At 40.4% G+C, this 14,202-nt stretch overlaps 1 protein-coding gene across 3 annotated transcripts in view; it reads right to left on the reverse strand.

Moving 5' to 3' along the window:
* The window catches only part of ctnnd2a (catenin (cadherin-associated protein), delta 2a), a 315,831-nt gene that overhangs the window by 257,906 nt on the left and 43,723 nt on the right, over positions 1-14,202 (reverse strand). The gene's annotated exons all lie outside the window — the stretch shown is intronic.

The raw sequence follows: 14,202 nt of genomic DNA on the forward strand, positions 1-14,202 counted from the left end.
AACAACTGAGACTGAGAGGGCTAGGTGTATCAGAGTAACACAGAAATTGTTTTCCCATCTCATTGTTTTCACACTATTCCTGGTTTTTCTAGCTCCCAACACCTCATTTCTAAAACAACAAAATCAGTGTTTTGCAGCTGCAAGGAGGATGCCAAGTGTCACCGTGCCCGGCATACAGTATTATCAATCAAAACACAGCACTTTCAAATGTTGACATTTTTAGATGATTGCATAATTTTGAGACAACTAATTCAAATAAAAAAAAGTGTGGTTTTATGGTACATTAGCAGTTTACAATAACAACCACAATGAAAATGGTGTGTTCCATGGTAGAAAGATTGGCTGCACTTGTTATTATGGTCATAGGGAATCAATACTGAGTACATTCATTGACTTAGGGGAGTTCCCATCCGGTGTGTGAAAGCTGTGCCTAAGTCCTGGCTGCTGACTGCTGGCCATTGCAGAGGCAATGGAAAGAGCATGTCTGGCAAAGAGCATGTCCTGCAAGTGGCTTTTTGAAATGATCAGCACAGCAGTTGAGGAAGAGCTATTTCTGGAAAGCAAGCACTCGGGGTAGGGAAAAAAATAATGGATTCACCTACAGTATATATTGCAGAATCTGATTCATTTGAGTCTATGCAGAGGTAGAAGGAAGTTACTGCTTTTATTGTTGTAGTCTGAGTAACGTGACGTCATATCCCTTCAGTATCCGTCAACCAAAACAAACCGCAGCCAGCCACAGCGAGTCAAAACGAGGAAGTAGAAATCTCACATTTTAAATCCAATGTGGTAAACACTACACATACAGTAAAGTATGGAAACACTTTGGGTTTCACACATTTCCATGAAAGGCAGAGCTAGACACAATGGCTAAAGCTGCACGCTAACTCTGTCATGGAGAGGAAACGTTATCGTATCGCGATAACTACATCCGGTTTTCAAAATAAGGCTTTAACAAAGGTAACTGTATATACAAAATGCATATATTGAAATAAGATAAATTGGATTAAATTCACCAGAATTATAAAACCCTACATATCCCTTATAAAGTAAAAAGAAAATACCACTAATTTGTGAGGGAAATTTTTCTTTGATTTTTAAATTGCTGGAAAAAAAGAAATAATAATAAATAATGCCTAACTATGACTGATATATTTGACTTCAGGACATCGCTGACTACATACATGCTGAAAACCACATATTTTTACTCTATCAATTTAGATATTTTCCAAAGTAAAAGTCCCTAGAAGTGTATGATTCAACTTTTCCCCATAAATCGTAATATTGAATCACAATACCTGTAGAATTGCAATACTTAAAAATTGCAATACATGTCAAACCGGCACCCATGTATCGTGATAGTATTGAATCAGGGTATCGTTCCAGCCCTAGTAAGCACACCCTTATTCTTCATCAGCTTTGATTGAAAAGTTTTCACTCTGTGGTTGTTTTTCCCTGAGAAAGTTTTTTTTTTGTTGTTTTTTGGTGAGTTTCCCAGAAGTCTTAGAGTGTTTGTATTGGATCATTTATCCCCGCCACAGAGAGTGTACAAACAGCATTGTACTGTGATTCCACGTTCACTGATTGACCTTCAAACGGTAATTGGCAAGTCTGGTTTGGTAGTTGTCTCGGAGTGCTGGGTTTTGGATGGCTGCCACTGAAACTCAGCTCCCTCTCTTTTCTCTCTCTCTCTCTCTCTCTCTCATATGCCCTACCTTCCTCTTTTTCTTTCCCTCTTTCTTGTTTAACTTATTTACCAACCAGTAACATTCTCTAAATCTCTGCATCTTCTACCTGTGCCTTTCTCCTCTGTCATCCCACATCTTCTCACCTCTTCTAACCACCTCTCTCTCTCACTCAAACAAGATTTTCATGTTTTATCTCATCGCTCTTGCTCATTCTCTCTCTTCCTGCTCCCTCTCTGTTTAGCCCAAAGCATGGCAGCTGCAGTAGCATGTAGCCTGCCAGCTGCCAGTTATGATGATGGTGACAGTACAGTGGGGGTGCTGGCTGGGTGATGTTGACTAAATGGAACATTGCAGCACCACTGGCAGACACAAACTCGAGCACATGCACGCACTCGACGACACACACGACACACACGACGACGGTGCCAAAGAGCACAACAGCCTTTGGGCCAACTAATAATTCTTCCCCAGCCACAGCCAGGGTGAGGCAGCTGAACGCCACCCTTTTTCTGCCCCAGTCTCCCACATTATGCTCTCTCGGTGAGCAAATGGCAAGGGGATACTGCTACCGTGACATACCTCCCACTCGGGCTTGCATAAAAATTGTTACAAGTCACCTTGGCAGCTTTTAGCCTCATCTAAAAGCCACAAGTCATCATGAGGAATATGACTGTTACATTAAAATGCACCTGGCATTTGTGAGTGATTCAGGTGCTCTGAAGGCTGCAGAAACACACTATAAGACTGTATACGCATGCAGCAGTGCTCTCCGCTGAATGGATGACTGAGAAAATTACTGCTGGAAACCTGCTTCACTGCAGTAAAAACAGGTCTGGCTTCACAGTGCAATCCAATATCGGTGTCTGTGTGTGTGTGTGTGTGTGTGTGTGTGTGTGCATGTGTGTAAAAAGCATCCATGTCTCCCATTTTTCCTGCTGAGTGTGTTTACTGGCAGAGCTGGACGATTTCCTCCCTACCTAACAGACAACCAGAGATTGCAGTGTACTTAACCACATGACTCACACACTTTTACACAAACACACACACATACACATGGCAAGCCCCCAGGAAGAGCGCCAGGCTTTGAAGGCGGAACTACAACTTCCGTGTCTTTCACGTGATGTCATTTGGCCCGAAAAGTATTTTTCCCATAGGCACGCATTGGGAAAGAGACGTCTGTAAATCGGCGTATAATTTTTTTTGAGGTGAATCAACTTCCCAGTACAAACAATTGTCCTTATTTAAATCATCATCATCAATCATCATCATCACAGCCAAACTGCATGCACAGAAGAGCATGTACTGTATATACAATATGTGCAATTAGTCCAGTCACACACACACACACACACCGTTTGCACACACAGCCCAGACTGTATGCCTGCTGGCTAAATGATCTGTTCCTGGCACAGTGAAAGAGACAAATGTTGAAGGACACTGAGGACACACGCAGAGTGAAAGAGGCACGGAACCCAATTTTCAGCCTGAGAACCACTGGCAGAGGGGCAGGCAGATAGGTTGAAAGCACAAAAAAAGCTTTGAACCAGCGAATCCACTCTCTGAATGTGCTGTCAAAGTTCTAACTATAAGGTATGACAGTGTCATTTCAGAGATAACCGTTGCCACAGCAGAAAGAGAACGCATTATCCTATTATGGCAGCGAGAAACCTTACAATTTCCAATTTCTTTTGCATACATTGAAGGTTATCATGGTCTTCTGTGTCATCAGTGTCCGAAATTCACTTTTTGACTCACCGGCCAAGGGGACTGGTAGATGAAAAAAAAATCACCGGCCAAGCATATTTTTAATGGACAAAATAATAAATTGCCTTTTTTGTGTCACATATAGATTGGTTTCAGTACATTTCATTGAGTTAATAAGGAACTATGTTGAATACAAAACTAAGAGAACTTAATTAATTTGCATGTTTGTTTGGAGTTTGATGTTAACAATGCAGCTAAACAAATTTAATATATTTAAATTGTAAAAGTAACATTTAAAGGGACTATTTGTAACTTTCAGAAATGCTTCTTAACAGCGACACCTGTGGCCGTGAAATCAACGAAAGTCAGCGTCGGGCTCGCGCTTGCTCGCTCTCAATATACCTGAACGAGCATCGCTCAAAACAGTGAGGCGACACACGTCAGCTAAAACCACAATATCACTCTATATTTCAGCTGCTTGGCAGTAATGTTAGCTGACCAGACGAAGGTCTCTCCATGAACATGATTTAGATCTGATCCTAGTGTTGGCTTTTCCTGCCTAAGTGCAGGCTGAAGCAGCGGGGCTCTGCAGCGAGTCTCCCTGCTCTCTCCGCCCGCAGCCGAAGAGACCAGAGGAGACACCGGCACCCGGTCGGTAACGAGAAGACAACGTAAATTTCTGTAGAGCTCCGTCACTTCACAAGACACGGAAAACCTCTGTTGGTCTGGAGGAGCTGCAGCAGTTATTTCTGCACAAACGTCCCCTGTACATTCACTAGATATTCTCAGAGCTAAACTAACTCTTCTGCAGTGTGTAGTGAGCGCGCGTTCACGTCTAGAGGTGGAGCGAGCTGAGCTGTCTGAGTGAAGGCGAGCAGGCAGAGGAGGAGGGTACAGCAGCTACACGCGAACGCGCATATGCGAGCGCGCATGTGTGCCGACCCGCTACATTTATACGCTTACAAAGTTACAAATAGTCCCTTTAAGTAAAGTTTAAAGTAGCATTTGGTCAAAAAAAAACAAGATTTTGGAGAACTGTGTGCTTCACAATACGTCATTTTCATTGTTCATTGTAATGTTAGCAGGGTATTTTCCTTTCAACTCTTGTCACAGATTCGTCCCAAAATTATTTTCATCATCCTCTATCCTATTTTTTTGGCCCCGGGATGTCCTTATAAAAAGAGGAGCCTATAAGTTCAAGCCCTTTGAGGAGATTTATTCACAGACAAATAGCCTAAACTGTACACAAACTGCACTTCACATGCTCTCTCTCTCTCCCTCAGTGCACGTGTGTGTGTGTGTGTGTGTGTGTGTGTGTGTGTGTGTGTGTGTGTGTGTGTGTGTCAAACTCCGACACAAAGAGCAGAGGACAGAATCAGTGTAAATGACACTAAAACGCAGTATAGACTCACAGTTACCAAGCTTATAGTTTTTTATGATAATGCTATTTTGGTAAAAACATATACCCGCCAGGGCAGATAGCCACCTGAGATTTACTCGCCAAACAGGAAAAGCTACCCGCATTAATTCATTTGTTAATTTCGGACCCCGAGTGTCATAGATTTTAGGTTCCAAAACCTATGAAACTCTTTCAAAACATTATTGATTATTTCACAATTGCTGTCAAATGGTATATCCTTTTTTTCTCCCAGTTTGTGAATTTCAGGAGACACAAGGTTTTTAATCAGCCGCTGTAATTGATAGTCGTGGGCGTGTGGGAGGATTCATTTCTCCCCCATCATTCTGACCCTGAGACAGAGTTAATTTATCACATCTGCAAAACACAGCTGTCACCCCCAGCAATAGACAGGGTATCAATAAAGGGTAGAGAAGAGGAGAGGCAGAGATGGACGGTGACGCATTGAAGTCTATTAAGACACACACTCCTACACTTTCAGAGTGAGTTGTAAACAACACAGCCACCTGCACAAAAGCAAACCGCTATGTGTTGGTGAGTGGAGTGTATGTACAGTCAATAACTACAACAGTAGTCAAGCTTAGTGAGAGCATATTAGCGAGAGGAAAGTTTTCAGCTCACTCTAAAGGCCAGTGCACTCAAACTCCAGCAAAGAATAGGAGTCTGGAGAATAACCGGCAGTATAGAGGAATAGAATACATTAGCCTCCCTGCTCTGAAAAAGACCTTGCTCCTTTCAAATACGCAAACTGAAAGCCTCCATCAGTTGTGAACCCTTCATAACTCGAGTGGTTTATGGATACTTTCAGCTCGCAAGCAACAAACTCAAAGCAGGATGAACACAGTGTAGTTCAGCAACATGCAGAAAGTGCAAGTATTTTCATAAATAGTATAAAAAGTATGAGAGAGATGACAATGGTGATGGACGTGATGGCCACAACTACAACTTTGACAACGACCCAGAAAATATTAATGACGACGATGAATATTGCAAAGGACAAAAAATGATTCAATGATAAGATAAGATTAATTGCCCAATCAGTATTTGCTGCATTATATAAACGAGGACTGTGTTTCAAATGGAAAATGGCATTTTTTTCATTGTGAAAATTCAAATGCAAACACATCTTTAAACATCTGTAACGTCAAATATGTATACATGATATAACCAGACTGGGGTCCATTGTTAGAGCAAATCACACACACATTATCTATGGGTATGGGTTTATATCATAGACTGTATAAAATATGGACATAGTCTCCGTGACGTCACTCTTAGGTTTCTGAAGAGCCAAAGTGAAGCTCAAAGTGGGTGGCTCCTGCTGTCGCCATCTTGGTTTTTTGGAACCAGAAGTGAACATGTTTGGATGAGAGGGTGGATCTGTGGATGAGCGAGGCTCGGTGGGGGCAGGTTCAGTTAGCATTACAAACACTAAGTAAGCAGCTAATGCTTGCGCTAGCTAGCTAGCTTGATTAGCAAGGTGCATCCATAATTCATGTTAACAACTGTGATGTTAATTGGGATGCTAATTTTGGATAGTGGTAAATAGGCTTGTCTAAAAATAAGTGATAGATTACCCTAACACGTACTGTACGGTAAATCTAAAAACAAACCACAGAAGGAAAATAGCATTATGCTTAACTATACTTGAGGTAATAATTAAAACTACTTATACATTTACATATCCCGAATTATGTAAAAATATTTTAACAAAATCAAATTAAAATTAAATTTTGAAACAAATAATACCACAGTCCAAGCTGGCCACTAATAATCATCAGTTTTTAGGGACAAAATTATTACATGACTTACATTTACACAACAATTATGATATTGCTGTATTACCCTATTACTACATGCCCTTGAGAAAAGAATAGTAACAATTGAATAAGTAAAATAGCAATGTCAAACACATTTAATTGGTGCTTGCATGCATTATCACAGTCGGGAATCTATAATGTTAGGTTAGCAAAAGAAGGAAAATACCATGGCGAGAAATACTCAGAAAGGTAAGCCAACAAGTCAGAGCCCTTTTCAGCAATTATAGCAAAAAGCTAATATAAGCACAAAATAATTACATGACCAATGTAAAAGACAGATCTTATTTCACTTCATTAAAAAGACAGCATTTAACAAAACTCTCGTCATGTCTTAAGTCAAGCAGCCAGCTCCCTGCTTTCATTTAACTCGTTATAGGTGGAATCATTCGATCAGAGTATCAGTAAGGGATGAAGCAAAACATGAACAACATGCAGATTATAATTAAGCAAGAAACAAGGTTAAATTGCCGGGGCTTTTTCCAGAAAAAGAGCAGGGCATATAACTCCGTCTAAATGAAAATACGCAGAAAACTGATAGATTGTAGAGCAAATCAGCACTGGTTAAATTGGTCTCTGTGGAGCTCTCCTGCGGCAAGACATGATGCAACACAGTGCAAAACATTTTGAGAAACTCAAATGGCTCCAACTGTACCAGAGAAGCTGTTAAATATGAAAAATCTAACAAGGGAGATAGCCAGCTGACATTTATCTGAGAATGTGGAGATTTTTAATGAAGCTCATTTCCTGTTGAGGTTTCTAACTTATATAGCCCGCATTCGATTTGACCCCTCTGCGGACTTAAAACAGGTAACTCACAGATGACAAGCCACAAAAAAGCACCATAATACTCTAGAGTGTATAGCTTAATTTAGAAAAAATGTGTAATACGGTAATTAAATTATACATTTGTAAATATGGGTGATGCATTTTTCAACTTTAGTCATACATTTTTTCAGTTAGTTTCATACTGATTTGATTATAAGTTTCAAAACACAATATAACTTAATCAAGTCAAATCTAGGGGGATCTAGTCTGGTGTTTAAAATCGGATTATAAAAATCGGTATACTTGTCCGGTGTTGTGGGATAATATCGAACCAGTTTTTACACCGGCCCGGAGATTAAATCTTATCCCTCGTCAAAGGTAGGTGTAAAGTGAAAATTCTTGACTATTTTACAAGGTGAAACTATCTATATACGCTGATGACAATGTCATATCTAATATAAAGGCTGCATGATTAGCGGGCTTTCATGTGTGAAAAAGTAATGAGAGACCACACCAATCATCTGGATATACAGTGTATAGAGATGGAGAACTTATTGAGATTGTTTGAATTAATTGACGAGTTATCACCCCAGTTGCAACATGTAACGGAGAGAAACAGAGCGCTGTGCCCAGAACTGCAGGTGCTAATTTCTCTTTGAATTCTATGCCAGTGGATCTTTCCAAAATGCAGTCGCTGACATGGTGAATGTGAGCAGAAGTACAGTATATCGGGCGATACGACGATTTTCTCTGGCCTTTCAAGATCGGGCTCACCATTATGTTAGTTTATCCACCCAGCAGGAGGCCACAAACACACACCAAGGAGAGATTTCACGGAGACTCAGGCATACCCGCTATTTTCAGCTGTACTCTGAATTGAGCGTGTGCCTTTTTGTGAACAGGAAAGGCTTTCACTCTTAAAACTGGGGGAAGTAGTTTATTTTTGGCACTGTTTCTGGCACCTTTCAGCATATTGTAATTCAAGTGGTACCCCAGGGAAGGAAGTTTACTGTTACAGGAAAAAAAAAACAGCCTATTTATATTTGTAGAACAGCCAATAGGAACGTCCTCTCTCTGAAATGACCTGTAATTGGCCAAAGTCTCCCGTCACGGGCTAGATGTTCTGAAGCCTACAAACAGAGCCATGGGGAGGTGCAGAAGTCTAGTTTTCTCTCAGATGACTTGAATTACAATATGCTGAAAGGTTTTCTATGGAATTGTTGCCCAAAGATGACAAAAACTGTACTGCCTACATTTAATAATAACATTTGTTTTTACAATTAACACTTGAAATGATGAAGGCACTTGCAAATGGCAAGGTAGTACAAAATGTAAACCATACATTAATGTTTCATTTTTACCTCTTTACTTAAGATTTCACTAAATTTCTTTTTACAAAATGAACAAAAACACTGACAACGAGGAATATCGTGGCTAGATAATAATGAGAATAAATCAATTAAAATCATACCCTCTGAAACTAAAAAGAAATCAGGTTTGAATTGAAAAACTATTACTAATACGATACGATAATACGATAATACTTTATTGTCAGACAGGTCTGAAATTTGTTTTGCATCACAGCAGCTCTGTTTACTACATCACAGAAAGGACAAAGACAATAAACAAGGATACAAACATTTAAACATTACAATCACAGAAGACGATATTCACGGCCCTTTAACGCACATTTGACCTGGGATTAGGGTCCATATTTAGTTTTAGGATTGACTGATGTAGAAAAGAGTGCTTTAGTCTAACCTTATTAAATCGTGGAACCCTGTATCTCCGATTTGATGGTAACAATTGATATTCACTGTTCAGAACATGGTTGGGGTCAGAGACGATGTTGTTAGCCAGCCTTAAGATGTTATTATGATAGGCTGAGTCATAGAGTTTCTCAAGGGGTTGACCTACAATCTTAAACTTGTTTACAAGATGTTTTAGTCAACGCTGATCTATAGAGGAAACCATAAAGTGCATCTTTGGATGGATGGGAAAAACAACACTGAATGGGTTGTGTGCTGTTGACATTTCTGTGGTATGGATCTGCCCAAGGCCATGAGGCATGCATTTAGAGGGAGAATGCACTGACAAGAGTGTGTAAGGCGGGACAGCTCTCTGGTATAATGCTTGGAGACAGTGTCTACCCTATAAAGAAGTGGCTGGTGACACCTGTCATGGTACCTTGGACAGAGCAGGAGAGGCAGTGCTCATGTGCAGGTGTGTGGCTTATGTTTAGGTTATAGGAAACCTGTTTTATTTTAGCCTACACTTAAGCTTGTATAGGTTATCAGAGAGTAATGTCATGGGGATGATGTATAGCTACTGCATATAGGCATACTAATGACTTTATTTTTTTAGATTCCACTGCTTGCACAGTGAAATCAGGATGGAGCCAGAGAGGGCATGCACCATCATTCGTGTAGCAGCTGTGCTGCACAACATTTGCATAGCTAAGAGAGTGCATCTCTCAGTGGAGAATTTGGGACTAGTGGAGGCAGAGGTGGAACATAAGATAGAGAATAGATAGATAAGAGAGAACAAGCTGCAGAGGAGGATGTGACAGAGAAGCAATATAATTTGGCTGATCAACCTATAAAAGAACATGACTAAATCTGACCTGTCTTTACTCTAAAATGAAGAGACAGCATGATTTTGCCATGAAAACAGCTTGTTAATAAATTATTCACTGATTAAATTGTGTATGGTAAGAAATAAAATAAGAATGTAGATGTTTACATTTTTATTTTGGGATTCATTCAGGGATTTTTATTTATTTAGATGTATGGGATTATTTCGATGATTCATAAATACACTGTCATTCTCGATTGTGTAGACGGCCCTTTGCTTTAATAGCTGGATTTCTAAGGCAAGTTTCTGTTTCTGAAGCTCAAGCTTCTCCTTTTCCAGCCGTATCTTCTCCATCTCCATCTCCACTCTCATAATTTCTTTCTCCAGTAGCACAGATTGGAGGTCCAGATCACTTGACCTTCGAGCAGGTACAGTTGACACTGAAACGTTCACTAAATAGTGTTTTAATAAGGCTTTTTTTTTTTGTAAAACAGCGCCCCCGCCAGCGCATCACTAACAATTCAGGCCGAGAGTGGTACTGCAGCACGGGAGACAGCGAGAGGCTTCCAAAACAAAAAACCACAAAATGATTAGAAATTCACAAGTTCTGTGAGGCGTTGAGGAGAGAAAAGCTGCTAAAATTAGGAAGACACCACAGTAACTGTAGAAAACTCTGGGTTGTATCAAAGTGGTGTCTGTGAAGAAGAGAATGTCACTGTCGCCACCAGAAAGCTTTTCCTTTCCTTCCATTTCACGTTACAAAGACACACGGTAAAATAATAGTTTAACACATGCTTTTTGGTGGATTATGTGTTTGGAGATTACAGGAGATGCTTGGAAAGAGTCAGAAAAGATGTTGAATCTAATGTTAACATTACATTTGATCAGTAATTAGAGCCGTGATGTTATTTTCCTTTTTTTTTGTTTTGAAGGGAGGTTCTGCTGATACAAACACCAGCCCAGAGTGGGACTGTACAGCAGGCAAGCAGTTCATGACCTGCTTTAATCTTCTTTACAATTTCATGTTGACTCCATCATTCTGGTTATCGTTACAGTTTATTGTTTGACTATTTACTCCCACCAGCACCAAAGTTATAACCGCCCGCTCCCACAGTATCCCAATCCTAATACCGTCCTCCAAAGCAGAGCGCTGCACACAAAAACTGCCCCGCTGTCGCACATCGACTCAACTCACGGCTCGTATCAAAACACTGTCATTCTTAAAGTACCTGTACTAACAAAATGGGGTATTGTACCGTTTTTAACGGCAATGTATTGTGATACCTTTCTAGTATCGGTATACCACAACACTATTCAGCAGTGGCAAAATGCTTTCATCACCTCAATTATACTTAAGATCTATCCTGATTAACAAATGTGCCTTTTCTGGCCCACTAACTGGCAAAGACAACAGCGAGAAAGCCTAACTCAGAGCTTCATAATATCCCTTCATAAACCTATGAGTGGTGTCACAGACAATCTAGGCTACCATCATCTCCGTACACTTACTGAACACTGAGTGCCTCGACTCATTGTCAAACTACTTTCCGGTCTAATTGTATCTTGAAATCATTTAATAAACCCGAAGGCTAACAGTGCTGGTTTGAAATCATTTCTCCAAGATGAACATACCACATGTCACGTTTTACTTAACCACTAGCAACGAACGCACACACACACACACACACACACACACACACACACACACACACACACACACACACACAAGCAGACAGATGGTGTCTACTAAATGGAATCCAAGCCATGTGTGTGTATCCTCAACGGGACACCACAGTGGAGAGAGGTGTGTGTTAGGCATGATGATTGGCCGCAACGGGAGTGGGCTTGCTGGGTTACTGGAGTAATATGTTCATATTCAGACACACACACACACGCATTCACACCTGGACAGAGAGACATGAGAGTGTGAGAGCTATATTTAGAGTTAACCTTTTATCACACATTTACATCATGCATCTATTACACACTTGAAAGTGCATGCACACACAGGTAGTGCACACAAAAAGCCACAAATCGTGGGTGGAAATCATTGAAAATGATGTTCTATATTTATGATGTGAAAGACATATATAAAAAATATCACATAATACCACACTTCTGTGCCGTCCACCCCATCAATTATTATGAGCAGACATTAATGTGTGCCTGGTGTGGAAATGTATTATTCATGAAATATCATGGTGTTGTACAAATAGACCTGCTGAAGGTAAGTGTATCAATCTACATACACACTAGGTTTATCTACAAGCAACTCTGTGGGACCACAAACAAAGGAACAACTGCCGGGAGTGCAGGTGGAGGGAGACTATGTGAAACTTTGTGTCACCTGAAAATAGTGTTTTCCAGTTGATAGCAATTGTGGAATTATCAATACTGTTTTGAAAGGGTTTCATAGGTTTGTGGAACCTGAAAAAAATCGTTAAACATATGCTGCTTTCCAACTATCGATTTTAAAGGAGTTTTTAGAAACAAAATCAATGCACTAAATGTATTCTGGTCTGTCTGGTGTAGAGACATTATGACAACAGGACTTGACAGTCAAAATGTGTCTGCCAATGAATTTGTGGAGAGTAAAAACTGTTTGCTTGCCCCTCTGAGCTGTTACATTGATTATCAATTTAAAATTACTGTGTCTAACATTAATGTAGTTACTGAAGAGACAGTTATATTTGGTAACTATTCAGTACAGTCATTGACTGCCAGACATCGAGGTAAGCTGCTCTGAAGCAACAGATTTTGGCTTGTTCCTTTTGGTACCAAATATACCCCTTGTCCAGCTGCATTCAAGAGGTTCCTCCAAAGAGAAAACAAGGAAAATGGACCAGGGTTTTTCCTGGCTCAAAATGAGGCAGAGGTTGTACCATCTTGAACATGTGTACCATCCTGGATTGGTATGGTCAATGTGCTAAATTGTTGCCAAGTGTATAGGGCTGGCTCCTACTTTTCTGCGGTCAAGCCAAAAAAAAGATGGCTCTTTTCTTCTTCTTTGGCAGTTTTGGCGGCACCTTTTCCCGGTACACTGTGCTGATTATGATACAGCGCCACCACAGCGGCGTAATGCCGCAACTGCCGTTACAAATCACAGAAATCTACCAAGAGCAACACTTGTTCGAAAATGGTGTTTTCCATGAGGACACCCATCAGAGTTCTGTCAAGAGCTGGAGGCGGGACGAATTTGACGGAGGCGGCCTCTTCCTAATTCTCTATGCAGGAAAAGCCCTGTGGACTGTCTAGTGCATTTCTTTAAAGTATGTAAAAATGTTTGGTCGGAGGAAAACCCCCACGGCAATTTTTTCAACTCGCTACCTTGTATCAATGTTGTATGGTGTGGATCAGTGAAGCTGCATGGATCTGACTAAATCAGGTATGCTTCAATGATTCAGTAATGTTAGAGCACTGACACGTTTTCTGATGGGGAAAAATACATTCCAGCAGTCACTGCAGCATTTCCCCTCCAACGTGCTGCTATGTAGAGCTGTTTAGGCTTATTGTAATGTAAAAAAACCTGGAAAACCTGGATGCAAAGGCATTCCTGTTGCCTTCTGATGACTGAACAAGGAACTAATTTTGAATGTTCAGAACATTTTACCTCACGGGAGGAGTTTTTAAAGCTGTCGCACTGCAGAAGGAAATCAACAATGGCTACATGTCTGTGATGTACTCCCTTCTGGGTAACTTCTGTACATTTGCTCCCCCAACAGGAGGAGGGAGCTACGGGTTCAAAACTGGTCCAAAGCATGGATCTGACTAAACCCTGCATGCTTCAGTGATTCAGTAATGTGAGAGCACTGAGAGGTTCTCCGGTAGAGAAAATAAAACACAAATGAATGCCATTTGCAAAGGGAAATAAAAGCTTAAATTGCCATCAGCACTTGTCCTTCGGTCGGTAAGGGTAAATGGAATATTTTGTGGTATTAAATTAAGGAGAACTTCAGAGTCAATGTTGATAGGCAAAATGATAAATCTATAGTGTATTGCACTTGCTGATGAGCTAAATCCAAATGAAACAGAATTCCATTACACAAAGGAAGAAGTCCAAGGCTAAACACAAGTCACCGAATGCAATTAGTGAGAATTGGAGGTATTTTTCAGAGGCGCTCTAGACTCAGAATGTCTTTTCATCGTGAAAGCAAAGGTAATGCACATGTTTGTTTGAGGCTTGGACAAATAAAACTGTATTAATCCAACCTAAAGACTTACTTCCCCTCCTCTT

The sequence above is a fragment of the Sebastes fasciatus genome, chromosome 21 (assembly GCF_043250625.1).
Source record: "Sebastes fasciatus isolate fSebFas1 chromosome 21, fSebFas1.pri, whole genome shotgun sequence".
NCBI lineage: Eukaryota > Metazoa > Chordata > Actinopteri > Perciformes > Sebastidae > Sebastes > Sebastes fasciatus.